The following is a 24,521-nucleotide window of genomic DNA, read 5'->3' on the forward strand; positions in this document are numbered from 1 at the left end:
TCTGGCGAGCCCTTTGCATTCAACCGTTCTCTTGGTCTCTCTAGGTTTCAACCCCCAGCTCATTTTCTCAGGGAAGTTCCTGCTACTCCTGGGGAGGGCTAGCCTTGACAAGCCTGCAGTATATTTCAGTTGGCTGCTTTCTTGGCAGCTCTTCACATCTCACTTCTGTTTAAGACCAGTGGGGATCTGAGCTTGAACTGTGTGGGTCAAGTCCTTATTGAGCCTCTTTGTCATCCTCTGCAGAAGAAAGCTGTGACACTGGACTGGTCAGATAGTGAGCCGTTTAAGACAGTGCTGAAACTGAGACCCTCCCCTGTGTAGTTAGAATAGCTAGTCTGTGAAAGGAGCTAGTCCGTGTGAGAATTGACGCTTTTCACTACCACAAGTCAAAACCTGCTCAGTCCTGGGTCCTGGAGAGCATCCTGAAGGAGCCCCTATTCCAACAGTGGGGCTAAGGGCCGAAGCTGTGTATGCTGAAGGTTAAACATAGTCACATAGGCTATGGGAGAGGGGTCAGTGGTCCTCTGAACCTCAGCCCCCACTTTGTTAAATGACCATTGTACCTGAAGTAGGACTGTTACTGGAAAGAAGACAGAGAGAGTCCAGGAGGAAGTGATAGGTTGCACTGGGAGGAACTGGGTAAGATGTTGCAGCCCCCCCCTCAATAGCCTACATCTGGTGCTCGGCCAAGAAGAGGCCCACCAGGCCCTGAGTTCAGCAGCTGGACAGACAGTTTATGGGCTATGGGTTGGGATCCGAGCTCCATGCATACCTCCATGTGAACTGGACCATCACGTCAACTGCCCCCCCACCTCTGCTCTCCGTTAAATTGGACCTCTCTAATCCTCAGTGTGTAAAGACAGGTCTACCAGACCATGGGAGCAGGCTCAGTCAACAAACACTGGCGAGATGCTGACATTGCCAGACCTTGGGAAAGGCCTGGGAACAGACACAGATGAGCCAATGCTGGCATCTTGCAGCAAGATTGGCACCACCAGGACTGAAGTGAGGGATGTAATTAGGATTTAAGGGGCTCTCATCTATGTGCCTCTGCAGCCAGGATCCAGCTGGCACACAGGAGGTAGGCACCATTAAAGCCCCATTATACAGAAGAGGAAGCAGAGATGCGGGGAGATGCAGTAGATATCCCCAAAGCCAGGACTAGAAACCAGACATGATTGACAACAGAATGTATCTGTTGACACCAGATACCCTGGTGGTACCACCCAAGCATTTCCTGAGCCAGTAAACAAGATGGGCAACAGCTAGCAGGTTAAGTGGAGAAGGAGCCAGGAGTTTGATCTGATGCCAGACAGAGGCCCATCCTACCCAGCCCTTTGCTGGAACTGATAAAAAGCAGTGGCAGCCTTGGATGGAGATCACAGTGACTGAGGACACTGGATGTCATGTTCACTTAGGAAGCCCAACCCCTGGCTGTACTCTCAACTAACTCCAAACCCTCTCTCCTTCTCTAGGAAGTTAAGCATCTCTGCTGTGCTATCTACTCTGCTTGGTGTCTGACTCTCCTGCATCCCAGCTCATCCAGGAAGCACAGGTAAGGGCACTGCCCAAGGTCATAACCACTCCGGGAGCCTCTGGCCTGGGACTAAGATGGCAGAGGGGGGGGGGGGTTACTCATCCTCTTCTAAGTCGGAGTGAGATGGTTCGGTCAGGGGATGGTTCGATGGTTCGGGCTTCATCTTTGGTATATTATCCTATCAAACACTTCCTCTTAAAGCCCAAGGTGGGCGTTCTCCTGACTGGTTCCAGATGAGAAAACTGAAGCTCAGAGAACAGTCCAGTGCACAGGGATGGCAGGTGGCTAAGGCTGAGTTCCTATCTACTGTTCTTGTCGGTGGTTCAGGAGCCCGTGCAGACGGGGACGCCACGGTCCGTGTTTAACAGATGAATGAGGCAACTGATGAGTCCTGTGTGGGAAAAAGAAGGTGGGACTGGGTCACCACCGGCTCTTTGCTCTTTCTGCTGACTCACAGCACCCTCCTCCTCTCCCTCCTCCTCTCTGCCCTCATCCCCTCATCTTGGTGTCCATTTCCTGCTTCTGCAAAGACAGAAGGACCATGGATGAAGCAGCCGACCTCAGCTCTCCCGCAGGTTAGCAGGCCAAGCTTAATCACCCCCACCTCTAGCCTCCTTCCATCCTCGATGTCTCTTCCCCACCACCCACCACCAGTGATCCAACGTGCATAGTTGTAAACTTGTTTCTTTAAATAAACAGCCTCGAGTTTCATAGCAAATAGTCTTTTTAAGAGGAGGAACCGTCTCCAGGCCACCTCATATTTAGCATACAGTGATCCACATATTTGCACAGAAAGAGTGTGTGTGGTTACAGGGATCGCTTGAACACTATAGATACCATGGCTCCTCCAGATGGGAGCTATTTCCGACACTGAGTCATTCACAGACAACTGAGGAATCCCAGGCTGGGCTCTGAGCCCCAGCACCACAGCCTCGTGGCTCTCTGCCTCATAGATGGGGGAGGGGCGAGGGAGAGAAATCCCATCGCAGAACAGAGATAGAGAGGGCATTTCCGTTATGAGAAAGGGAAACTCTCCCTTTGGTGTTTCCTCCACCCAGAGCAGTCCACCTTCCCAGGCCATGCAAGCCAACATGTCACTCTACAACTAAAAAAAGAAAAACCTGAGACTGAGGAGGGTTAGGGACCTTCCCAGTGTTCCACAGAGAGTCCATGACAGAACTGATACGATTACCAGCCTGTTGACCATAGCCAGCAGATCTTTCGCTCCCTAGCCACCTTCTGCAGCTCCCCTGAAGAGCATCCTGTCCCAGCATGAGGGTCTCTCAGCACTGCCTTCCTTGGCTCCTCTAAGTGCAGAGCTAAGCAGAATCTTTCTTACTTGAACTGCCCTGTGTTTGGATCAGGGCTCGCACAAACTGTGTGCTCAGTGCCTGTGGACTGAGCTAGAGTCAAACCTAACTCAGTAGCAATTCCTGGAGAACCTTAGTTCTCCGTTATCTCCACGTTCCTTCTTGTCTCTATGCCAGTTCTCTATCCATATAAAAATAGGCTCCCTCCTACTTGCCACCCACTTCTGCCCAATTCTATAATGAATCAATTTTATTAATAGGCTTTGGGATGGAAACTTAACAAAGGCTTTTTGTGAAAGTCATCATTTATCTCCCTATATAGTTCACTTCTCAAAGAATTCTAATAAACTAGTCAGGTGGGATTCAGCCCTTCCATAAAACACCATTAATCCTCCTCTCTTTCCCTCTCTATATACAATGTGTCTCTTTAAGCACTGGGGACCACAATGTATCCAGTTATTCTAACAGACAGGAGGAAGAGACACAAAGAGGGGCTCAGTTACATTCTAGCTGGCCACTTAAATGTCTCTAGATTTATATTGATTACCCAGAGACCTAGACAATTTAATTGTCATGGGGGATTAAATGAAATAATGTCTGAGTAGTACGGAGCAGGTCTGTCCTGGGTGTTTCGTGAAGGCTTGTGGGTACATAAACATCTGACTGAGACTGAAGGACTCAAGACCCTTACAAAGCCGACCCTAAAGGGGGAGGGGCCAGCCAGCTCTGCAGTCTGAGCTGCTGAGGCATACATCCTTCAGGAGGTGGCTGAAAAGGATAATAGTCACTACAATAGATCCCCTGCCAGCCACCTCAGGAGGGGCAGATTATTTGGGCTCCTGGTCATAGAGATTCCAGTTGTCGATCCCCTCTACCACTCCCCCACCCCAGTATGAACAGTGTAGTGGTGGGAGCTGCCCTCTCTTCAGAAGCAGGCATATGAGGTAACAGCTGTCCACCTGGTGAAGGATGGGGGTTGGATGGGGACCTATGACACACACAGGGACCTTCCACCAGGTAGGCCCCATCTCCTAAAGGCTCTACAGCCAGGCGCCAGCATTCAGACAACTATAGCAAACCTTGGGAAGAAGGTCAGAAGCAGAGGATCCCCTCTCTAGTCATTCACGTGCAGGAAGTGTTGCGCTCAGGGAATGTTGCGACTGGAATCTTGATGCAAAGCAAAAGCCCTCCTGGAGAGTCATGAGCATCTCCTGTTCACTGCTGGACTCTCTTTCTTGATGACAGTCTGGCTTAGGATAAATAAGCAGAAGTACACAGCAAGTGTCCCCCTGCTAGAGTTGGCTGACTTGGTTGGATTTGTGCAGAGGTATGTAATTGTGCCCAGTGTGTAAGAGGGCACAAAGTGGGCAGGAAAACTAGAAGATCGTTTCTCTTATGGGGTTTCACTGGTGTGGGAGAAAGACATAGGCCCAAAATGCAATGTGAGTGTCCTGCTCACCCCAAACTCATTTATTCCCCAGATATCTGTCTTTTTTCAGGGCCCCTTGCATTCTGAGTAGTGGTTGAGCCAGTTGCCTCTGAGATGATGGCTGCCATCCATGCTATGATGCCAGAGGTCTTAGCCCATCTCTACCATGGTCTTGAGACACTGTTCCTTTCAGCAGTGTCTCTGTCACTCTGGAGTCATAGTCACAGATCACTCACAGCCCACATCTTCATCCCAGCAGTTGCCTGGCTCCTGACCTCAGCTTGCTTTCTCCTCTCATTGCTGAGCTCGTTTGATCCCCTAACTTAGAGGTCCTGATCCCTATGAAGTGGGAGCTCCTAAGGGGAGCTTGGCCCAGTAAGACAGGAACCCATTGGTTTAAAAACATGGGAAGATCTGGACAGAATTTCAATAAGTCGTAAATATTTCTAATGATAGGCCACCTCATTGTACCTTCAACCATACCAACACTACTGCACACTTCCTTTAGTCTTGAATATGGCCCTGGTCCTCTCTGAGATGCCCTGAAATATCCTTAGAACATCATTTGGGGGTCTTCCTCATGCTGTAAGGCCAGATCTCAACTCAACAGTTATATCAGTGGCTGATGTATGAGCGATGTGGTCAGAGCAAGGCTTAGAAAGCCAGCACTCCCAGGGTATTTCAAGATGTCAAGACGAAACATTTCAAAATACCAAGGTGGCCAGAGTCCAAAAGCAAAGAACCAGGAAGGACAGCACAGACCCTCAGGAGTCTACAAAGAAAGTTGAATTAAATAGGACCAAGGGACAGGAACAGATGTGGGTTTGTTGATGTCCTTATGAGTCACAAGCTTCTGAGAAAGGGTGTCAGGAGACATTAATAGAACAACGTTGGTGGAAGGGAAGCCCCCCAAAAGCAGCCATGACTTCCCAGGCCCGTTTTAATCACAAATCTCTGCTTTCATCGTATTATATACTGGACTCCCGTACAGTTTTATTTTTAAAGGCGTCTTTGGACTTAAAAAGACATATATGTGAAAAGCACTGGAGTTGAAAAGGCTTAAACACCCATAGGTAAACATCCCTCACCCTCCCCAGCCTGGAACTCAGGAAGGAAGCTTTCCCATCTCTTCATTCTCGTCTGTAGAGCATCCTCCCAGGAGTGTGGGCTGCCTTAGCTGAGATGCAGCATCCCGAAGGCTGGCATGCACAGGATTGTCGCCATGCGAGATGACTTTGGGTGGTATACAGATGCGTGTTTGTTATTATATCAGCTCACAATCGATGCATATTGGAAATGTGGAAGCCATATATCAAACTCTGATTTATGGAAATAATGTAGCGTTTTCTTCGAGGATAAAATTGTGCATTTTTTAAAAAAAGGCAAATCAGTACAACGAGAATTGCCAAGTAAATGAATAGTACCTAGTAAGGCATACATCGTGGAGGTGGGGAATGAATAAAGCCTGGGAGGAGGGGGGCAATAATCTACATAAAACACCAATCATGGTCAAAACTTTGTGTTCCTGTTTTCTTCTCATCACTCAGCTTTCTTATGAATGTGGGCCTGGAGCAAAGCCCACTCACTGAGGCAAAGCAAGGGCCTGGACCTAGGCGAAAGAAACAAAAGGGGATTAAAAAAAATAGCCAGTTGTGATGACACACTGGTAGAACATGGTAATGGGGCAGGGGCCAGAGGAGCATGAGTTTGATGTCAGCCTAGGCCAGTGTGATGGCTCAGTGAGAGAGGAGGCATGCCCATTCATGACAGCCTGAGTTTAGTCTCCAAAACCTGTATGGTAGAAAGAGAGAATCAACACCCAAAGGGGTCTCCATGACCTCTACATAAGCACACAAATGAACAAATAAGAAATAAATAGGGCTGGAGAGAAGGTTCAGCAGTTAAAAGGACTGACTCCTCTTCTGAAGGTCCTGAGTTCAAATCCCAGCAACCACATGGTGGCTCACAACCATCTGTAATGAGATCTGATGCCCTCTTCTGGTGTGTCTGAAGACAGCTACAGTGTACTCACATATATCAATAAAGAAATCTTTAAATAGGAAAAAAAGAAAATAAATAAACAAACGCGGTTCTTTAAAATGTGGACAGTGTTTAAGGAGCCACACCAAAGTGGTCCTCTGACGCACGCACACACATACACATACACACACACACACACACACAGAGTAATACTTGGAATCTCGAACTGTGATCTTTTCCTGGACTATCAGTATGCTGTGTGAACCTGTCTCCAGCACTGCCCAACAATGGCAGAGAGCCCAGGTCCTAGTCAGCCACCCAGTTACAAAGAGAAACACAATCCTCCACCATGATCTGCAGTGCTAATCTGGGGCATTCCATAAAGAAGGTGTTTAAATGTGATTCTACTTCCAATATTCTCGATTTACAATAAATTTATCAGGATAGGACCCCATAGTAAATCAAGAAGGGTCCATACTGGATTGTTGCTTAAAATGAATCTGTGTTCCTTTTCTAAAAGGCATCTATATTAAAGATGATACAGTGAAACAAATCTTCCTGATAGGTACAAACTGTGGAGCACTATAAGCAAAATGTACAGGAGTCAGAGAGATCAAGATAGCCCTTGACTAAGGAAGCACTGAAGGAGTGGGGACACTGTAGGAGTTCCTTAGCTCAGAGCCCAGGCTAGCCCATAGGCAGGGATGTCTCTCACTATCACACTACCACCTTTTGGGGGCATCTCCTGGATGGAATCATGCAGACTCTTGAGGAAGAGGAATATTGCTGGGGAGGTGAGTTCCTACGGTTTCCTGATTGAGCCAGAGGTTTAAGGACCAAGAGAGCAGCTTGGCTGACAGTCAGTAGGGCCTGGACCATAGCTAGAAGTTAGGGCTGGAACAGATCTCAGGCTGCTGGTATCTAGCAAAGCTAATCTTAAAAAGAATGACTGCGGGGTCCCCTAAGAGGGAGCTGGGGTCAGGAAGAGGTAGCCTGAGCGAGCTTAGCATTCTGAAGAATGAGGTACGACCCCAAACGGTTCACATCAGCCCTCAAAGGGTCTTGTATAAACTCAGCTATGTTGATAATAAGCATCAGATGCAAGGTGTGCGGGTCTCTACAAAGTGGGTTCCCAGAAGCTGTTAGATGCCCGTGGGCTCAGTGGGAAGACTAGCTGCCAGGCCCAGCAAGATTAGAAGTCAAAGAAACAGCCATGCTCTGGAAGAGGAGCTGAGACGGCAACTTTGAGGCCTCCTGTGGGATGCATCAGTCACAGCTGAGCTTGGGAGTCACAGTCTCCGGGGAGCCCAGTAGGCCTGGCTGTGTACTCTTGGCCAAGAGAAAGCATGAAAGCTAGACCCGGCAGCATGGCAGCACTTCACACTGAGAAAGAGCTGAGACCAAAGGAAAGAAGGAGGCACTCCAGAAAGCCCAAGCTAGTAGTGGTCCCTTCCGAAGAGCCAAGGAAGCCCCAACAATGAGATTCTCTCTGCCTGACTCTCGAGGACGGTCCCTGGGGTCTCCTTGTGCTCAGTTTGGCTTGGACCATGGTTACCATACCAATCAGGGGTCAGGGCATGGGCTCCTGACCCCCTCAGACTTCCAGAATCTTCTAGATTGGAGCTCTAGGGAAGATAAGGAAGTTGAACCAGTGACTCTTGACCTCACTGCTGAAGGTCCAAGAAGCACATGGCTGAGGAAATCCAAATGGTATGTCCAGTCTCTTGACATTGTCATATTCAAAGCTGGCACTTGAGAACCAGGAAATCAAGTTTTGTTTTGGTTGGGTCTTAGTCATTCTGTTATATTCATTTTAAAGTGAAATGTCAAATCCAGACGTCTACGAGAAACTCGTTCTTAAATATTATCAAATTAACAAAAAACATATTAATATTGTGCTGACTGAACAATATCTACCAGCTGGTTGCTGCTAAATTCACTTGTTTTTCCACTATAACTCAGCTGACATATCACTTCCTGTAGAAAGTCTATGCTCTCCCCTTCCCTCTGCCTTGTCACCCTTCTTTGGACATCCACAGGCCCCATTCACCTCCTGTCACAATAGCGACCCTCTCTGTTCTAAACACTCATTGCTTCTTGTCTGCTTCTCTTGGGCTGCAGGCTCCGAGGGGTCACTGTGCTGGGTTATGCTAGCCTACTATGGTATTGTGGCAGTGACAGAGGAGGGGCTACTTGTGGATGATGGCTAGATTGCACTGTGGTGACCAATAAAGGCTGGTTGTGTGTGGTTTGACAGAGTAGTGGTCATTTCTCCTTCACATGATATCACCTGGGAAACGAGGAGAGTTTCCTTCCAAGTGGCAACTCTGGGAGGCAGACTAGCTTCGCGTCATATGCAGCAGGGGAAGGAGCAGAGAGCCCACCTGTTCCCCTTAAACACCTCAGCCTGGAAGTCATAGCCATTGAGTCTCACCTCAGCCAATGGCCAGAGTAGTCTCATTAGCCTCCTCGCTATTCGAGATGGAGAAATTGGTGAAAGCATATATTCACTGAGCCTGTACAAGGACCATGACCTGCAGACAGTGTCTGGGGCTCCAGAGGTGACCTTAAATTCCCAGAGTGTCTCAGGCAAGGATCCAATATCCTCACATAGCAATGGGTTCCTCATAGTCACGATGTGGAAGCAGCTCTTCATTTGCGTGTTTAATGTAGGGCGTCCTAAAAGGTAGGAAGACCAGGCGAGAACAGTCTTTGCAGTCTATGAGACTGTGCTCTTAAAGGGCCAGTGCACCCTAAGGCCTCCGCTGAGGTCAGTTCTCTTCCACTGCGTCTGGAGGCAGTGAGTCTAGGGTCCCAACAGAAATTCCTAAGTGCTGTCAGCCAGTTCTCATTTGCATATCTCTGCTGAAAGGAATAAGAGCTTCCTACCCCCACCTCCAATATCCTGCTCTCTGTGTAATGAGAGGATCTGGTGTCCCCAGGGAATGAGGTTTAAGGAAAAAGACTCTGCCCCTCCCCCTGACCAATCACCACCTTGGCCTCCAGAAGTTGTTCTTATGAACTAAGTGTGGTAAGGATGGAGGTGATGGATCAAGAGAGGGGCTATGAAGCCATTTGTGCTTCACAAACACACACACACACACACACACACACACACACACACACACAGACCAACAGACAGACAGACAGACAGACAGACAGAGGGTATAAATATGTAAATTAGGGTCATTTATCCTGGAAAATAGAAATTTCTAGAAAGTGTATCACAGGACAGCAAAGAAGGCTCTACCTGAATTAAATAATGGACTCCCTGGTAAGGCAAATAGGAGCCTAAAATAATAATGGTTTTCTAAACTGGATCTAGTCGCACACACCCTTAATCCAACACTCAGGAGGCTAAGGCAGGCAGATCTCTGAATTCAAGGCTATCTTGGCCTACATAGCAAATTCAACATGGGGACATAGAAATGGATCTGTCACTGGTCCTGATGCTGGGGAACTAGCAGGATATCGATCATAACCCACGTGAGAACTGCAGAGATAAATGAAGGTATGTGATAGGGCCATGGGAGCTTGCAAGGGAGCATATGGACCCCCAGGGGAGAAGTACTCAGGAAAGGAGAGGCGAAAGCAGAGGGTGGCGAACAGCCTGGTGTGTGGAAGGCCTACCTACTGCCCCCTGCTGTTTAAGACGTGAATAGCCACAAAGCTGAAACACCCCCCCCCCCCACCCCGTCCCGTCCCGTCCCGTCCCAAGCTAAGATCAAACCATAGATGGAGTTATTTAATCCTTGTTTTTTAGATTATTTTTCAGAAAAAAATCTTGAAATATGACTATGTTAGTCAGCTTCTATCGCTGTCACAAAACACCAAAGATCAGCTCAAAAAGGAAGAAAAAGCTGCAGGGGTGGCTCAGGGATTAAGAGCATATTGCTGCTCTTGTAGAGGACCCAGGTTCAATTCCCAGCACCCACATGGAGGCTCACAACTGCCTGTTACTCCAGTTCTGGGTCGGAGGGATGTGTACAATGCCCTTTTCTGACCTCCGTGTGTACTGCACATATGTGCACACCAAACACGCATACATATAAGCTAAGACGAATTTGTTTTGTAAAATAGGAAAGATTTATTTTAAATCAAGGTTTCCGAAGTTTCGTTCCGTGGGTGATTGGCTCTGTGGCTGTTAGACTTGATGCAGGAGTAACGCCATGGCAGAGTAGACAGAGGAAGAACTGCTTGCCACCGGTCAGCCAGAAAGCAGGGACAGAGGAAATGGACAGACTCTTACAGGATATACCTCGGGAGACTTGTCCTCCAGCTCTAAACCATCAGTGACTTACTCCGCTGGTATAGACAGAGTTCTCATGAGCCTGTTCCCTCTCAAAACCCGGTCTTTAAGCCACGCCTCCTTGGGAACCACGCCTTCCACACAGGAAGCTAGTTCAACTGCTCTCCTGCATTCGCAAAGCGTTCCATGGAGTTCCACACCGGACTGTACCGATACAACCCACTCAAACCAGGAAGGGACGCTACCACAGACAGCCCCATTTCTCCACTTCACAGCCCCTACCTGCCCCACGAAAGGAACCACCGCCTCAACGGCTAACCTCCTAGGAGCACTTGATTTGGTTTCGAATTTCATATCAGTGAAGTCACGCCAAAATTGAACTCAAGCCTCTGACTTCATTCGCTCACTATTAGAGCTAAGATTCTTTCTCATTGCTAGATTATATTCCTCTGCCCTCTTTCATGAAGGGTTCAAGCCCCTGGCGGGACGAGGGCAAGATCCACATTTCGTCTCAGGTGGAGTGGCCTGGGTCTATGGCCAATTCACTCAGCATCACTTAGGCTGTTGGTACATTGCACCCACTTCCTCCGTGAATTCTTGCTCTGCCTTAAGGGTTCAGAATTGTTATCAGCATCTCACAGGTAGGGGTGATTTGCCAATACAGTTGGAGATGGGAATGGAGTCTATGTGTGGGGGCCTTGTGTCCATTTTTATGCCAATCTCAGATGAAAACAGGCAGGCCCAGGAAGAATTAGAAGAGAGAAAGAAGAACAAAGAATGATTCCAAAAACATCATCACCCCTATTTTGCTGGACAGTAATTTTACCTATTTGCTCTCCCTTCTTGGCTCCCCTCACACCGAAAATCCTGGCAGAGATGAGCAGCCCACCCTGGTGTCATGTTGGGTGCCTATCCATTTAGATCAAGTGGATCAAGTCCCGTCTAGGCTACAGTTGTACAACTGAACCTTGGCTTATCCCTTTAGCTCCCTGGGCTCCGGGTTCTTTATCTGCTTTGGTAGTCTTCCTCTGAGCTGTGGTGAGAAGGCTGGTGGGGGATGAGGGGGAGATGGACTTAACACACAAACAAGCAAACAAAAGAAGGTCCAAGCCAGGCAGTGGTGGCCCACGCCTTTAACCCCAGCACTTGGGAGGCAGAGGCAGGCGGATTTCTGAGTTCCAGGCCAGCCTGGTCTACAGAGTGAGTTCCAGGACAGCCAGGGCTACACAGAGAAACACTGTCTCAAAAAAGAAACAAACAAACAAAACGAAAGAAGTGTCCAGCAGTACCCCCTGGGGATTCTTGGCACACAGTCGCTCATGTTCCTCCACAAGTTCTAGGACCGGTGCCCCTCATCCTGCCCAATCCAGTGCTGGGGCTCCCTCATCTCTAAGTAGTGACATTAGAATGCCTTTGCCTTTACAGCCGACAGCCAGCCCCTAGCGGGTTTCCTCTCTGCCAGAGAGCAGGTGTCCCGGGGGTTGGGTTTGCATTCCTCCCTAGGGACCTCCCTGTGTCTGGTCTCCCAGCAGCTGCTGTACTTCAGCTCAGAGCAAGCAATTAGCCCTAGAAGGAAGGGCCTTTTCTCTTCTCAAGGGTTCTCGTCTCACAGCTCGGATGCCTTTATTTTTGGAGCCCTACTCGGTGAAATGCTTCATCAACTCCACCTCCAAGCACATCCAATCCCCGCCCCACCCATCCACCCGTCCTCCCATTCACTAATTTGCCTAGCCATTCTGTGAGCATCTCCAGGTGCCGGGCTAGACACTGAAAGACCCACAGAGTCCCTGCCATTGAGTCTCTCACAGTGGGAGAGACAGACAATAAACAAGCAGATGGACAGAATAAATAGGATTACTTTGGACGGTACTCAGGACCATAGAGGATAAAGACAAAAGCTGCGGTAGACAGGGATTGTCGGTCAGCCATCTGGTTCCAGAGCAGAGGGGGAGAATTTGCAGACCAGCAGCCTGTGAAGGTGGGTCCTTTCCCGAGTTAGAATCCAAACGCAGTTACTGAAAGATAGGGTCACACACACCACAGACTCTCTGGGAAAGGCCCAGGATGCAGCGGTGCCAAGAGATCAGGCTGCTCTGGGCTGGGGCCCTTTCCCACCTTTGGTGGTTGCGTCATCCTTTTACCTGTCTTGCATCTCATGCCCCCAGCGGCAGGAATAGGAACTGCAAGAACTCTTGTTACACTGACTTCTCCACACCCATCCTTTAGGATTATTCTTCCCGGTTCTACAAGATTCTAGGCAAACTGGATCTTTTCCAGATGGTACTCCCACAAAATAGGATGAAGAACTTTCCAAGAACCAAGGCCAGACGAGCCGTACAAGTCCAATGGGCTCTGAGCTACCCCCTCAGCCGCACTCTAGGTCTCTCCTCAGACCTCCACCTCCCCTGTCTATATTCCTCGCTGGCTTGGTCTCTGTCTGTGTTGATTGCTTTTCCCTACTCTGTCCTCTGTCAGACTCATATCCTGACTTTATGCCTTATCTGGAATTCATTTCCTTCAAATAAACCGTTTTTTAAAAATATACCTTCAGCCCCGCCTGGGTGCCAGACATGGGGTTAGGAGCTTGGGTCTAATCAGAGCCAAGCAAGGCGTAGACTTCCTCAGGGGCAGATGAGTCATACTAGGTGAACCAAAGGGACCAATGTGACCAGCGTGACAAAGGGGACCCAGGAGGAGGACTGGGGAGTCTCCAGGAAGGAGACTGGACTCAGGGGATGCTTGCTGGAGAAGGTCAGATCTTGAAATATGGTCAAGCAATAAAATACAGGCTGGCTGTGGAGAGTAGGGCCCCCTCTGGGACACCAGTTGCTCGGTCCTCAACTCATTTGGCTAGAATGTAGCGAACCTCAATGTTGTTACCTCCCCTCCCTGTCTATAGTTCTCTGCTTCTGACTCACTCCCTTATAAACTCGGCTCGCTTCCACCCACAGAAGTTCTTTCAAAGACCAGGGCTTCCTTCCGAGCTGTCTTTGGTTCCCTTTGACCCATCCTTTCCTCTCAAACCTAAGTCTTTGTCTGACATCCTTTCTGCTTCCTCTCAGTATTCACCATCAGGGGCTGTAAGGAATAGGATTTAAAGACCCCCCAGTCTAGATCTGCTGACTGGACTGTCTAAGCCTGTGTCTCAGCACCTATAAACAGCCTCCTGGGGCTGTTGTGAAATCAAATAAGACAAAGGATGTGGAAATGTGTCCTGCTGTTGCTGAGGATCTTTGCTGTTAATGAGAGCTCCTTTGACTGCAAATGACAGACAGAGCACAACTACAAAAGGCTTAAAGGGAAGGCAGTCTGCCATTGCTGGGAACACACGGGTCTGCCCTCCTGTCTCCATCTGGTCTCTACTTGTGCTCCTCACTCTTTGGCCAGCTGTCTAAACCCCCTTTGTACCAGCCAGGAACCTGAGTGGAAATGGGCAGCCTGCTTCCCACAGGGCCAGTGGTATTCTGGATTGAACGCCAGCAGACTAAGCCCTAACCCCATTCCCACAGCCAGGTCCTGGTCACACTCTGTCCCCCAAGGCTGGTGATAATGTGATCTTCCAACCCAGGCCAAATAAGACCAGGTAGAAGAAGAGAAGGAAGGGAAAGTCACAGGAAGTAGAGCCAAGGGACCCTGAGGAGAGAATTGGGTTCCCTCCTTCGCAATCAGGGGTCTGCTTGGGTATCATCACCTCAAACAGGCACTCAAGCAGGGCTGTTGGTAGCGCACACCTTAAATCCCAGCACTCAGGAGGCAAAGGCAGGCAGATGGATCTGTGAGTTCAAAGCCAGCCTGGTCTACAGAGTAAGTTCCAGGACAGCCAGGGCTACCCATAGAAACCCTGTCTCAAAACAAGTGTTCACTATCCACCAAGGTTCCCGAGTGCCAGGGTGCCTCTCCTCTGCCTCTGCAGTGCTTCACCCTCTCCCACACTCTCCTGCTTAGTCCAATAGTCTACTCACCTGCATGCTGTCTTCACAGGGTTTTAAGAATAGAGAGGGACAGATCTAGCATCTGTTGTCTGTCACTGTGCTCTCAATATTGACAAATGCTAGACTCTTAGTAAATAGTGAGTGGATAGACGGACAGATGGAAGATGGTTAGATGGATGGATACAAAGGTGGATAAAGGAACGGTAGTAAGGATGATGGATGGCTGAGTGCCTCAGTAGTGAATGGATGTATAGCCGATGGCTTCCTGAGTGACAGGAAGAGAAAAGACAGAGCCAGGACAAATGCAGGAGCAATGCTTCAGGAGAAAGCCGATAAGGGCTGTTTGGAGTTTGCTGAACTTGAACTACAAGGTAGTCAACCGCTGCCACACAAGCAGGTTGTAGAGGGACCTAGAGATGGATGAGTCATACTAGGTGAAGAGGGACCTAGAGATGGGGACATGGTCCTGATGGGGGCATGGTCCTTATGGGAATATGGCCCTTATGGGGATACGGTCCTTATGGGGATATGGTCCTGGTGGGGATACGATCCTGATGGGGATATGGTCCTGATAGGGACATGGTTCTGATGGGGATATGGTCCTGATGGGGATATGACCCTTATGGGGATATGACCCTTATGGGGGCATGGTCCTTATGGGGATATGGTCCTGATGGGGACATGGTCCTGATGGGGATACGATCCTGATAGGGATATGGTCCTGATGGGGGCATGGTCCTGTACCCCAGACAGAGAGGTAGCTCTATTTACAAGGATACTAGGATGGGAGCCATCCAATCACTCAAGATCATGGGAGTGGGACCAAGTGTACATGGAAGTCACTTGGAACTATTGAGCCTGGGACTGTGTAGGGTCAAGATCTGCTGTCACCCCTCGATACAAGACACCTTGGCTGAGACTTGAGGTGGCAGCATAGAGTTAATAGCTCTCCCCTCTCCTCCCTCCCCTCCTCAACCACTCAGGCAGAAGGGAGCAGCTGCCTAGGAGGACAGAGAGACAGATTATGTAAACTGTGATTGCCACCCACAGGAGGAGGGGGAGAATAGGTATTGAAATGCGCTTTCAATAATGCATGTCCTCCTCCGCACAGGCCTGGGGCTCCAGATAGAGAGAGGAGCCTTAAAGGGACCAAGCCTCCTGTCCAAGCAGTGGCACCGGGCTGCCTTCTGTTGCACGGGTCCTCCGTCCACAACCGGACACTCCACAGACATATACTCCTGGTCCCACTCTCTCACCCCAAAAGACACACAGTGTTTCCCCTCCTGGCCCTAGCAGATTTGGCTTTTTTTAAAGAGTATGTTCCCCAAACACGCCGAATTGAAATCATGATTAATTCATTTCCCCCATTTTTTATTAATCAAAGGCACTTAACTGCCAGTCAGGGCTTTGATCAGCAAGAGGTAAGCCACAAGGTGAAATTACTCTAACTCAAAGTGAAGAAATAAGACAAAATCGGTAGTCAGCTTGCCTAGCTGCCAGATACCCTCCATTGGTATCCTACCATGGGAAGAAATTCAGAAACAGGCAAGCCATAGCTTGCGGAAGAGGGACATTGCACAGCACTCTCATTACCCAGACTGTACAGTTGAGACCCAGAAACAAGAATGGACTTGTCTCGGTGGCGGGATGAGAGAGATCTGAAAGCAGGGCCTGGCCCCTCCAGGCTTAACTGACCTAGAACTTGGCAAAGAGATCAGCTACCCAGGAGACCTTAGTAGCGGAGAATGAGGAGAGGAAGTAGTATTCTAGCCAGCACCATCACTACACACATACACACACACACACACACACACACACACACACACACACACACACACACACCCCAGACTCAACAGTGTCCCCTAGAGGCAAGTTTACTCACTCCTGGTACACATAGGAAACTGAGCATTCAAGGGGCTCTGCGGCATGCAAAAGCCAACCAACTGGGAATTGAGGGACTAGGAGTCTCCTCAAACTCACCCCAAACTGCCTGGGAAATTCTTTCCCCCGGGATTTCATCTGGCTCCCAAATACCAGGCATCTATCCCATCTATCCCAAGGACTAGAAGAGATGACTAGCTGGGGCCCCACACTCATCCCAACACACTGCTTGGGACCAACAGCCTCTTCTCCCTTCCATCCTTCCCCATGAAGCTGGCTTAGCCAGGATGTGCCATCTTGATTGCTTCTGTCTTCCGGAGTGTCTTGGGCAGTGGAACAAGAGACTGTTGCTGTTCTCTGTTATCAGTTTCCTCTGGCCTGATGCTTCTAAGATGACAGTTGAAGATGGGACAAGAGCGCCTCCCCAGCGCCATGGCTCTCCCAGCTATGCTCTCCTAGCTGCTTCTGTGTCTGTTTCTATGCTGGGTTGGAGATGGCTTGGCATTTTCCACACATCCCTGGAAAACCTGTCTCCTTCCAAAGGCTGCCTGAGGAAGTTGGAGTGAACTTTCAGCTCCTAAAAATTAAGGAGATAGCTGTCCCCTTTCCTTCTCTTTCTTGGACAAAGTAGAAATTGAGTGGTTGACTGGTCTCTCCCTGGAAGTTGTTTTAAGTGAAGAAAGTTAACACACACACACACACACACACACACACACACACACACACAGAGCCCTTGGTAACTTTGTGACTGAGCAGTGAGCGATTCCTCAGGTAGAAATTCAATGAACAGCCATGCCTTACATTTATAGGGGATAGATATATCCCAAAGCCCGAACTCACTCGATTCTTGTGATGTTGGATGACGCCGTACCACAGGATGGGGGAAGTTCGATAAATGTGGCACAAGATGCTCTGATGACCAAAATGGTTGCTCAGTGATAACAAAGTGGTCCTGATGTTGTAGCATTGGTACTCTGAACAAAAGGAAGAACCACACCTGTGGAGAGAGAACATGGGATGGTCTGAGATTTCATCCCACCACTCAGAAGGGTATACAGCTTAGAAATACTTAGTTCTGGAATTTTCTGTTTAATGTTTTTAAACCCTGAGTGATGAGAGGGATTTAAATGACTTAAAGAGAAGCCTGGATAAAGGAGTCCACCTTGCAAAAGGTTTCTGAAGCCTTCCCAATGTGGGTAGGGCTCTGAGGACTCAGAGACATAAGGGGCCTGGCCCTGCCCTCATGGAACACTCAGCCTTGAGGGAGAAACTACAGGGAGGACAGTGAGAACTGTGGGCCACATCAGACTTCAGTGTAGCTCTGTGCAGGAGAATTACACTGACTGGCCAAATGGTGTCCCTCTAGTGGTGCCCCAGACTGGACCTCAGCACTCCCAAAGCATGCAAAAAGAGACCAGGGAGAAACTATTCCCCAGGAATAAGTGGAGGTGTCCTTACTAACAAAAAAAAGGGGGGCACAGAAGCATGGAATGCAAGACAAAGAACTCATTTCATACTCCTGGAGCAACTGGGCTGCCCAGGGCGGCCCAGAATTTGCAGTCATTAACACCCATGCCACGATTTATACCAGCTATAATACGAAAGCACATGTGAAGTCCAAAGGCTGAATGGACAGACGGATGTATTTGACCTTGTGCACACTGAAATACCAGCCACCCAGAACTACCCATGTGTCTGTGCCTCTGCTCCAGTGTGTGTCAGCCAGCTCTGGCAGGCATGGGGACAGAAAGACCCCGACTCTGACCCAGTGGGGTTTACAGTGAGGAAAGGCCATTTTAGCTCTAATAATCTGACAGCTTGGCATAGGCAGACTTACCTTCCCAAAACCTGCACGGTACTGCATCTCCCCACCCCCACCCCCACCCCCACCCCCATCCCCACCCCCACCCCATCCCCCACCCCCATCCCCCACTCCCACCCCCACCCCCCACACACATCCCCCACCCCCACCCCCCCACACACATCCCCCACCCCCACCCCCCCACACACATCCCCCACCCCCACCCCCGGCCCTTGTATGCTTTTATCTGCTCGACAACTTAACTGACTTCCATGAAAGTCAGGAATGGAAAATGCCTTTAAAATCCTCCTTTTATTTCTGAGTCAATTTTGTTTCCACTGATAAAAAAATACCTAATTGTTATTACATTTATTGAACAGTCGCTGCAAGGCAGCCTCTGGGAGTCCCATGGTTTATCCTCTTTAAGTCTGGCCCTGCATTCTGAGAAACTGTGCTCTTCAGTGGCCGGTGAGGGAGGGTCTGGACGCCTCTGTATTAAGAGGGGACCACAGGCTCACAATACGGCCAAACAAAGACTCTGCATGTGCAAGCTCTGTTGTAGAGGGTCCGCATAAAGAGCCGTGCTTGTTAATCTTGTGGGTAGCAGATTTCGTGACTGGGTGTAGTTTTTTAGCTCCAGGTTTTTAGCTAGCTAGCTGTTATAAAATGCAGACTGTCATAGAAGGTAGTGAGCTCCTTGTTCTTGGAAGTGTCTAGAAAGGACTTTTGGGTGGGAAGTCAGACCAAATGACCTTAGCTTTCCCCAGCAATGTGGTCTCTGAACCATTGTTTATAGTTTCTAGCTTCGTTACTGTTCTTGCTGTGTAGCTTTGGATGAAATATATCCCTCTTTGAGCCTTAGTGACCAAGATAACCCCTAGGACCTCTTCCTCTTCAAAATGATTTCTCTTCTCTTGCGTCACACCACTGCACATTTCAAAGCTCCCAGTGTCTGGTGTCTGTGGAGCCAGGCTGCAGATGTCGGGCAGCTTCTGTCTGGCCTTCTGTCTAGAGATTCACCACCACAGGGAACACCTCCCCTGTGAAAAGCAGAGAGTGAAGTCTGAGCCAACAGCACCTCGCACCCCAACAGACATGCTGACCTGGGCCTGCCCCCTCCCTGCCGTGCCTAGGCCCCATGACAGTCTAGTCTGCTAAGGTCAGACATGTGTCAGCTCTAGAGATGGAAATAGGTCTGACCCAGTGCTAGAAAGCGCATCCCTCGCAGTCCTTCTGCAAACTATCCAAGGCTCCTTGACAGCCCTGAAAAGGGGGCCTTGCTTTCTCCAACCTGTGTAGACTGAGACTCAGAGGTGCCAGCAACTGTTTGTGACCCGTTAACAAGTGGTGGTCAGAGTGTTGGAGTCGCATTCCCTCCTTAGGATAGGTGAGGGCCTGCCCACCCCTCCTAGGAGACACTCCTGATCAGGGACTGTAAGCCAGAGTCAGACCTGAGCTACAAGTCTCTCTGTAGGATGGGGTGGGTATTAGAAGGGCCCAGAGCTTCACCTGCCCTCTGACCTTACTGTGTCACCTTCTGAACTTTCTGAGATTTTTAAAGTCACCCTTTTGCTCTCTCTGGGTCTCTCCATTGCCTATTGATTTCAAGGGACTTGGTCTCATCAACATTCTTCTAGGAATAGCTCCTCACCCCAGATCCCCATCTGGACACACCTAGATTTTCCCTGATATAATCCTATAATATAGACAGGATGGGACCCAGAATACAGAGGAAGAAATCAAGAAGGTACCTCTCATCTCAGGGCAGAGAAGCAGATCCTTACCATCTGCCTTAGTCAGGGTTTCTATTCCTGCACAAACATCATGACCAAGAAGCAAGTTGGGGAGGAAAGGGTTTATTCAGCTTACACTTCCGCACTGCTGACCATCACCAAAGGAAGTCAGGACTGGAACTCACACAGGGCAGGAACCTGGAGGCAGGAGCTGATGCTGAGGCCATGGAAGGATGTTACTTACTGGATTGCTTCCCCTGGCTTGCTCAGCTTGCTTTTTTATAGAACCCAGGACCACCAGCCCAGGGATGGCACCACCCACAATGGGCTGGACCCTCCCACCCTTGATCACTAATTGAGAAAATGCCTTACAGCTGTATCTCATGGAGGTATTTCCTCAAGGGAGGCTCCTTTCTCTGTGACAACTCCATCTTGTGTCAAGTTGACACACACAACCAGCCAGTACACCATCATATAGTGCCTGCCCAGGGCTCTCCCAGGGGCAATATGAGACCCTCACCACCATGACAGTGTCTGCCAGGGCTCTCACAAAGATAGGCTCAGACCCTTACCACTGTGACAATGTCTCCTCAGGGTTCTTGAAGAGACCGAGTTTCAGGCCACGAGATTCACCATGATGTGAGAAAAATCAGGCTACGCCCCGGTCCTGCCAGCAGCCAGTTCCCAGTTTCTGCTCCATCAAAGCGGCAGTGTCCTTTGCCTTTAATGGAATCTGGTCACTGGCTGGTGGTCCCCCTCACCCACCCCAGTTGCCTGATGCCCCTCTGAGCTCAATGAGATTCTAAAGATGAAAGGAGGGAGTGCCTAGTTATTCAGTAGAAAGACAAGGTGAGCCAGAGGGCAAACGACGGACAATGTACCCGAAGGAGGCTAGGGAGGACAATAAGGAAGAAAGCAGGCAGTGTATCAGGCAGGAGGGGGGGTAGTGGTGGTGGTGGGGGGGGTGATGGTGATGATTGTCATGTGACTCTGCTGGTAGGTAAGGCCTGTGGAGCAGAAGAGATGGCAGGCCTATCTCCTGATTTCACTCTCACAGTCGAGATGAAGGGAGACATGACTCGATCCACTCTCCTGCTAACACCAGTGCTCACGAAGCATAGTCAACCAGGTATAAGTCACCAAGGTGTGCTATTGCTCTAGTTGTTTATTAGGTGGTGTGTGAGGCGACCTTCCTCCAGGAAGGAAGACTCCATGTGCAACAGCCCAACCCTCACCCCTACCCCCAGCCACCCTTCATTTCTTCCTCTGCCACAGGCGACCGGGCAGCAACAGGGACTCTGGTGGTCACCCGAGGAGCCCTTTCCATGGGGTTCTTCAGGCAGGCATGGAAACAGGCAAATCTGGTCTCTGGAATCCTCACTCCCCAGAGCTTTCCTGGAAACAGCAGGAAGTTATTTTTAAACAGCAGCATCCCTCAGCAGTAACCTGGGAGATAAGCTTATCCCTATCTTCTCCCATGTGGACCACCCTGCCCAGAGATCAGCAGCTGCCCAAAAGGTGTGGGAGAGGATGAGGGCAACCGCCTGCCAGAGGAGAGGGGGTGGGTCCGCTTTAAAGACCTCATGTCCACTAGTGGGAGGGGCCTCGGATTCCCAAGGAGAATGTTCTGTGCATGTGTGCCTGGGGTCCCCACTGCAACCACGTGCGTTCAGCCTTGAAGTCCTGCCTAGGAATCTGGCAGCCTGGAAGTGTCTACATCCTATGCAAATGTGCTATTGGGGCACATGCATCCACGTCCGCATGTCACGGTGATGTGACTCTCCTGCACTTATGTATTATATATCCCTGTATATATCTGCTCCCGTGCGCACACGTGCGGTGTGCGTATGCATGAGTATCTGCGTGTGTCCGCCCGTCTCCAAGAATCCCAGGAAACAAACACACTGACTTCTAGAAGTAGGAGGAACTTTGGCTTTCACTGCAGCTCAGCTCCTTCCCTCCCACTGCTCCAGTCACAGAAGAGCAATGGAAGCTTAGAGAGAAAGAGGGACTTACTCCAAGGCCAGTTAGCTGCAGAGACTGCCGGAACCCAGATGTGCTTCTTGGCTAGAGAAGCCTGGTCACGTGGCGGCCCTTGCAAGCGCCATCTCCAGGGTCAGCAGCTGCTTTTCCCCTGCTTTCTTTCATGGATGAGACTGACTGGACCACCCACCTACTGAGCTCCAAGGGGGAGGGAGAGGAACAGAAACATCTGAGGCACGTGGTATGGACTCTGACTAGAACACTGGCTAGCCCGCCAGGCCTTGTGTGGAAAGAAAATTAACTCAACTGGTTAGCCATCCGGTTCTGAGACCATGGAAATCCCAAGAGGTGGGACATGGCCTCTGCCTTCAAGAACTCAGACTATAACAGGAGGCCATGTAGGTAAACTGAAAACTTTGGCACGAGGCTAAAAGGGCCCATGATGATATGGACACGGAGGCCCAAAAAAAGACACTGAGGGAGAAGCAACTGACTCTGTCCAGAGGGCTAAAGAAAGCCCATCAGGAAGCGATATTTGCATCAGAATCTAACAAATAAACAAGTCTGACATCGAATGAGAAAGGGCATTCCAAGCTGGGGGCGCAGTTTATGTGCCAGCATCTTACCCCCCCCCCCACTGCTTGTTCTAGAGAAGTTTGCCCCCTCTCCCTGATCTGCTGGCTCTGCCCTCCATGTCTCTCGTGCAAACTCCGGTTGTACTCACCATCTGAAATCCATTCAGTCATTCATTCTCATCATCTGGAATTCATTCATCCTTCAGCAAACGTCTCCTGAGCATTAAACAGTTTCTGGGAGTCAGAGCATGGTCTGTGTCTGAAGGAAGGTGGCACTGCAAATCTCCATTTCCTCCTGGCCTGGCCTTGGGCCAGGGCAGTGAGGAACAGAGAAGGCCTGGCTAGAGGTGGGAGCTCTGTGTGGTGTGCCAGACATGGATCCTTGCAACAACACAGGAAATTAAATGCCCAAAAGGAAGTGGAGGGCTGAGACAGGAGAACGAACCGAGCCTGACCAGAGCCCTCCACACCAGAATAGGTTCATGCGGTGCTGAATCTGGGTTCCCTCTGAGAGCTGCGCTCTGTGCGCAGATGAAAGTCTAGGCTTTGCTAACACTGAAGGAGCTGTTCTTTAGTCTGTTCTCATCTTGCTGGACTCCTGAGATGTCAGTCCTATGCTTTGGAAAAGCCTGCGGTGATGGGGGATGCATGGCGGGAGGGAGGTGGTCAGCCCTCAGACTTAAAGAGACCTCCTCTCTAGTGGAACCAATGTAAACCCAACAGGCTTGATGTCAGAGTCAAGGTAATGGGAGGGGGGCAGTATATTGAAAACTAAGGGAATCTGACTCAGGGTTTCATACCATCAGGAAAGTACTCTACCTAGAACTCTTCATGGCCCAAACTAAAAGAACACCTGAGCAAGCCACAGGCAGGAAGCAGTTGGCACTTGCTTTTCAACTTTAGCCCAGAAAACATGTTTCCTCTGCATTGATGTCATCTCTAGAGTTTGGAGGGCTTTTAGAACCTCATGCATTGCTGTGTCTCTAGTGTGAGGCCTCTGATGAGGAATTGTCACCCTCACTTTGCAAAGGAAAACCACTGGCTGTCAGGATGGAGAAACTGAAGGAGCCCAGGCCCTAACCTCCAAGAACATGTGGCCAGTAATCACAAGCACAAAGTGTCTGGTGGGGCACGCCTTTAATCTCAGCACTTGAGAGATAGGGGCAGATGGATCTCCTTGAGTTCGAGGACAGCCTGATCTACATAATGAGTTCCAGGACAGCTAGGACTATGTAAAGAGACTCTGCCTCAGGAAAAAGAGAGGGGAGGAGTAAGAGGAGAAGAAGGAAGAGGAAGTAGAAGAGGAGGAGAGAAAAGGAAGGGGAGAAGAAGGGAGGTGGAGGCCAAGAGGGAGAAGGAAGAGGAAGGAGAAGGAGGAGGAGGAAGAGAAAGAAAAGAGGAAGAGGAGGAGGAGGAAGGAGAAGAAGAAGAAGAAGAAGAAGAAGAAGAAGAAGAAGAAGAAGAAGAAGAAGAAGAAGAAGAAGAAGAAGAAGAAGACACCAGAATAACACATCAGAATTAAAGGATAAGCAGGAGGGTATACCAGAAACTCTCCTTCCCAACATGGAGAATCTGAAACGCTTCCTGGAGATGGGACACCCAAGCTGAGGCCTGAAGATGATCTAGGCAGAAATGAGAAAGAACAGTCTACAATAGATCAAAGGCTCAGGCAACTCCAGATGCCAGCCTGTGCATCTTGTAAGAGCCCTGTTTTGCTGTATATGGTCTGGAAGCTGTGGTCTGGAAGTTTGACAACATAGATCTGGGCTGGACTTCAGAGACTGGACAGAGAGTAACTGATCCTATCCCCAAAGTCAGCAAGTTCCCAGACCGGAGGAGACACTCCAGCTTCAACAGCCAGGCCCTTAGGAAGCAAGGTGGACGATGATGATGATGGTGATGACGGTGATGATGATGGTGATTATGATGATGATGGATGTGGCTGCTGCCTCACGTCCCCTTTCCTGCTAACCGGGGAGCCCATATGACCTGAAAGTGAATCTTCTACAAGTGCATGGCTTCAGCCCACAGATGGAGAAATGTCTGTCTGTCCTTCCTCCCCAGAACACCCTCTCTGGCTGCATTTGTAAGAGTCTACTTACATGTGACCC

The 24,521-nt window shown here is 49.6% G+C and overlaps 1 protein-coding gene and 2 long non-coding RNA genes across 6 annotated transcripts in view; 1 reads left to right on the forward strand and 2 right to left on the reverse strand.

Annotated features, from left to right (window-relative positions):
- The window catches only part of LOC115488208, a 112,561-nt gene that overhangs the window by 23,677 nt on the left and 64,363 nt on the right, over nt 1-24,521 (reverse strand). The window contains exons 2-3 of one of the 2 annotated variants that reach the window (XR_003950717.1): nt 17,159-17,315; nt 2,905-5,885 (exon numbers count right to left, since the gene is read on the reverse strand). This is a non-coding gene — a long non-coding RNA (uncharacterized LOC115488208). Of the gene's footprint in view, nt 1-2,904; nt 5,886-17,158; nt 17,316-24,521 lie in introns of those variants that run through there. The other variant, XR_003950718.1, reaches the window with a different exon arrangement.
- Cplx2 (complexin 2) overlaps nt 1-24,521 on the forward strand; it is an 81,960-nt gene that overhangs the window by 8,586 nt on the left and 48,853 nt on the right. For 2 of the 3 annotated variants that reach the window (XM_017315376.2, NM_001362218.1), the window contains exon 2: nt 1,476-1,555. The gene's annotated coding sequence lies outside the window, so the exon portion shown is untranslated. Of the gene's footprint in view, nt 1-1,475; nt 1,556-1,770; nt 2,249-24,521 lie in introns of those variants that run through there. The other variant, NR_155492.1, reaches the window with a different exon arrangement.
- Gm52068 lies at nt 18,354-23,576 on the reverse strand. The gene is made up of 3 exons (XR_003950716.1): nt 22,560-23,576; nt 21,869-22,028; nt 18,354-21,247 (listed from the first exon to the last, which is right to left on the reverse strand). It is a non-coding gene; the product is annotated as a predicted gene, 52068 (long non-coding RNA).

The sequence above is a fragment of the Mus musculus genome, chromosome 13, assembly GCF_000001635.26.
Source record: "Mus musculus strain C57BL/6J chromosome 13, GRCm38.p6 C57BL/6J".
Classification (NCBI taxonomy): Eukaryota; Metazoa; Chordata; class Mammalia; order Rodentia; family Muridae; genus Mus; species Mus musculus.